This window comes from Hordeum vulgare, chromosome 3H (assembly GCF_904849725.1).
Source record: "Hordeum vulgare subsp. vulgare chromosome 3H, MorexV3_pseudomolecules_assembly, whole genome shotgun sequence".
In the NCBI taxonomy this organism is placed as follows: domain Eukaryota; kingdom Viridiplantae; phylum Streptophyta; class Magnoliopsida; order Poales; family Poaceae; genus Hordeum; species Hordeum vulgare.
Genome location: NC_058520.1, coordinates 426,099,584 through 426,104,688, shown reverse-complemented (window position 1 = coordinate 426,104,688; position 5,105 = coordinate 426,099,584).

Below are 5,105 nucleotides of genomic sequence, written 5' to 3'. Positions count from 1 at the left end.
GTGCATATGGGCGTAGAAAAGAAAGAGGTGGCGGAAGAAGGAAGGAAAGGGCCAGAAGCCCAGATACGCCTCGCACAGAATGGCGAAACACGCGAGGTACAAGACAGAGTTATGATACGTGTCCAACATATCTACAATTTTTGATGGTTTCATGCTATTATCTTGTCAAACTTTTGATGTTTTGCATGCCTTTTATTTATTTTTTGAGACTAACTTATTAATTCAGTGCCAAGTGCCAGTTCCTGTTTTTTTCATGTTTTTGACCCCTTTCAGAGGAGATTCTGAAACGGAGTCCAAACGGAAGAAAATCCCCGAAAAATATTTTCTGGAACGGAAGAAGATCGGGGGACTTGGGAGACAAGCCAGAAGAGCCCCAGGGGCCCCACAATCCCCCACCCCGCGGCCAGGGGGCCCCGCCATGCAGGCTTGTGGGCCCCCTGGAGGTCCCCTGACCTAGATCTTGTGCCTATATATTCCCAAATATTCCCAAAAAATCAGGGGAGCATCGTAATCACTTTCCCGTCGCCGCAAGCTTCTGCCTCCGCAAGATCCCATCTGGGGCACGTCCTGGTGCCCTGTCGGAGGGGGATTCGGACACGGAAGGCTTTTGCGTCAACACCATGACCTCTCCGATGATGCGTGAGTAGTTCACCATAGACCTACGGGTCCATAGCTAGTAACTAGATGGCTTCTTCTCTCTCTTGGATCTTCAATACAAAGTTCTCCATGATCTTCATGGAGATCTATCCGATATAATCTTCTTTTGCGGTGTGTTCGTCGAGATCCAATGAATTGTGGATTTATGATCAGATTATCTATGAATCTTATTTGAGTTTTTTCTGATCTCTCTTATTCATGATTTCATATCCATGTAATTCTCTTCGAGTTGTGGGTTTTGTCTGGCCAACTAGATCTATGATTCTTGCAATGGGAGAAGTGCTTGGTTTTGGGTTCATACCGTGCGGTGACCTCACCTAGTGACAGAAGGGGTAGCGAGGCACGTATTGTGTTGTTGCCATCAAGGGTGAAAAGATGGGGGTTTCATCATTGGTTTGAGATTATCCCTCTACATCATGTCATCTTGCTTAAAGCGTTACTCTGTTCGTCATGAACTCAATACACTAGATGCATGCTGGATAGCGGTCGATGTGTGGAGTAATAGTAGTAGATGCAGAAACTATCGGTCTACTTGTCTCGGACGTGATGCCTATATGTATGATCATTGCCTTAGATATCGTCATGACTTTCCGCGGTTCTATCAATTGCTCGACAGTAATTTGTTCACCCACCGTAATACTTGCTATTTCGAGAGAAGCCTCTAGTGAACACTATGGCCCCAAGGGTCTACTCCACACCATATTTTCAGCCTTACACTTTTTACTTAGTTGCACTTTCCGCCTTCAGATCTCACTTTGCAAACAATCTTGAAAGGATTGACAACCCCTTTGAAGCGTTGGGTTTAAGCTTGTTTGTGTTTGTGCAGGTACTCTGGACTCGACGGGACCCTCCTTCTGGATTGATACCTTGGTTCTCAAACTGAGGGAAATACTTACTGCTCCTGTGCTGCATCACCCTTTCCTCTTCAAGGGAAAAACCAACGCAAGCCCAATCTCCGTCAACGTGTCAATTTCTGGCGCTGTTGTTTGAGAAGTAGCAAGTTATGCTCCAGATGATGCATTTGGAGCCCATAGAACTCGAGGAACTGTCGACGAAAAATGCTCCCCGGCAACCGGAAGCCAAAGAGAAAATGCGCACCAAAGACGACGTGCTCAACGGCGCGCGGCTCCGGCATGCGTTCCTCGCCGGTCACACAGTCCTCGATGGGCTCCGCGGGCGGAGGCTTTCGTGTTTGCTGGAGATACCTGATGTGCCCCGCCGTCATGACGGTGCCCTCCCACGAGCCGTAGGGAAGCACACCCATCTCGTCGATCGCCGGCGGTGAGATAGAGAAGAGGAGGCGAGAGAGATGGCCCCTAGTGGATCGACCGCGGGGAAACACTGCGGGCGCGAGGAGGAAGGACGGAGGCGGAGAGCATCGGCACAAGAGCTTGCAGGATGCGGGAGTGAGGGGAGGCAATGGCGAAACCAGCCTCCCCTTCCCCTTTTAAAGCCCCGGGGGAGACGTGGGGGCATGGGATCAGTTATGCCCACATCGCCCACTAACCCACTATCCCCGTGCACATTAAACCGCGCACGGAACCCCAATCGGCATCCTGCAGCCGCAGTAAATCTGCGTGTGGGCCGAGGCATGTCATGTCGGGCCTACGACGACGTCCCGTCGTGTGGGTAGTGGTGGGCCCGTCGTTTGCTATCGGCCCACACGTGGCGCACCCCAGGCGGTGCCAGAACCGAAGCGACGCCATGGAACCCAAGGCACCACGGCAGCCGGCTACAACCTCGGCGGGTGTCGTTCTAGCCGGCTAGAAGAAACTTCGCCAGCTGCCGGCCCAAGCTGGTCGGACAGTCTCGACAACACGTTCGGGCACCAGGGGAAAACCACTGACTCCCCTCGCCTAGAGGCCTTCGGGCACCGGGGGAAAACCACTGACTCCCCTCGTCTGGAGGCCTCCGGACCCCAAAGGTTTCGGGGGCTACTAATGGGGATATTACCTCTGCATGTACCAAAATCCGAGATTATATCTCTCCAAGACATTTGAGGTTGCTTGGGCCCCCTCGGGCCAGCTCGCGGTAGCCGGCCTGCCTGGCCGACGCATGCTCGGCCGCTTGGCGATAGCCGGCCTGCCTGGCCAACGTATGCAAGGCTGACCGGCGGGATTCGGCCTGGCTGGCTGGCCCGCCGCAAGCCGGACGGGTGGCTCCCGTCCCATCTGGCCGTACTCTCGTACGAAGACAAGACAAGACAATACGAATGATACAGAGGCTCTCGTAGCAGCAGTACGCGCAAACATGCTCGGCGTGTCCACGGTGTAATGATGAAGGGGTAAGCGAGGCTACAAGGCGCCGGTCACCGTCGTGGTTGGCCGGGCAAAATGGCCTTATAGCCACGTCCCCCCTTACCTGCTCCGTGACGAGCCGACTCGTTAGCCGCTGATGCACACGGACGGCAGGCCCCTTGCCAGACAAGACCCGACGGCCGGCGGGCCCAGCAGCCAGCCGGTAAGGCTCGCAGCCGGCTACCACCTCCTATCCTACCATTACCACTATACACATAATGTTGCACTATAAAGTCTCGCTTCAGCCCTCAGAAAGGGGCACCCTAGAAGACCCAAAAAATAGACACACCCAGAGACACCAGAGAAACACCACACACTACTATGGCAGCGAGACCGACAGCTAGAGCTTCGTCTCCCTCCCCATAAACAGCTCAAGGAGCACCATTTGTAGTGTGATTCTCATATAGTCACACAGGCAGGGCTAGGGGTTTTACCTCACCGGAGGGCCGTGAACCTGGGTAGATCGGTATCATGTGTGTTGCGTCTACACCCATTCCCAGACGTCGCCGGCGCCCATCGGCCCCAAACCACGAACTAAGCCACCCCTTGGCATTTGTCCCAGAAATACCATGACAGAGAGAGAGAGAGAGAGAGAGATAGAGAGAGAGACGATCACCACAACATTGTGCATCACAGCAAGAAGATCTATAGATGCCCAGATTTATTTAGTGAACAACATCTAATTAACTACAACTCCATAGGTAGTGAATCATGAAATCACTGAATAGGAAGCTACCAAGCAAGTAGGATCGATGGATTGCTCATATGTTCGCGTGCTCATCATCATCACAATCATCTTATCAAGGATCACTTATGTGCATCATGGTAATTTGCTCAAACCTGCAAGATTACATGTGTAATTACAAACTAGTACTACCTAACAGATTGCTCCTCCTAGCTAGTAAGTTTTTTTGGTCTAATATCCTAACTAGTAAGTTAGTTTCATGGAACTCAAAAAAGTTACTTAAGCTAATTTGCATGAACTTTTGAAATGTTCTATGATTACAAATCTTCGTTAGTTTGTCATCCTCAGCATGTTATTACATTGTTTTATACATATTGTTTTCTCTTATTGACTTTACAAAAATTATTCTGTTGGTAGTTTCTTAGAATCATGCAACTGCTTTTGTAAATGAGCAGTACAAAATGGTACAATAAAAAAATGATGGAACTCTACCTCATTTTCCTTTCTATCACCAATTTGCATCTAAGAAACAAATTAGAGGAATTATGAAGCACTCCTACTTATGGGATATAAATAATCAACTACCTACGGGAGGGAGGGACAACATTGTGCAGCACAACAAGCAGATGTGCAGATGGTCGGATTTGTTTAGTGAACAACATTTAATTAACTACAACTCCAAAGGTAGTGAATCATGATATCACTAAATATGAAGCTACCAAGTGATACGTCCCAAACGTATCTATAATTTCTACTTGTTCCATGATCTTTTGGGTGACAATCTTATATGTTTTGCTACACTTTTATATCATTTTACACATATTTGGACTAACCTACTAACGCAGTGCACCCAGTGCCAGTTTCTGTGTGCTCATGTCTATTTTGCAGGGGCTTTTACCCAATTTTCTGAAGCCCGAAAAAAATCCAGAAAAATATATAAAAAATCAACGAAACAGAAGCTTCCGCATCACCGAAGGAGGGCCAGAGGGGGAAGGGGCCTCCCAGGCAACCTGCTGGCGCGTCTAGGCCCTAGGCCGCGCCAGGTGGTCGCCTGGGTGGGTCCCACCTCCTCCGGTGCCCTCATTTGGCCTATATTTAGAGTCCCGAGAGGAAACCCTCCCAGACTTTCTAGAATCACGAATTCCTCCATCGTTCTGCCGCCGTAGCGCTTCCGAGAACGAGAGTGTCAGGATACCTCTTCCCGGCACCTTGCCGAAGGGAGGATTGACCTCCGGGAGCTTCTCCACCGCCATGGACGCTTCTCGGACGTGTCATGAGTAGTCCTCCTTGGACCATAAGTCCATGACCAGTAGCTATGTGATGTCTTCTCTCCAATCTTGTGCTTCAATGGTTAGTCCTTGTGAGTTGCCCTACATGATAAAGGCATCTATGTAATTCTCTTGCTATTGCTATGCTCGGTTTGATGGGATCCGATGGATTATGAGATTATGTTCAGATTGTTATGA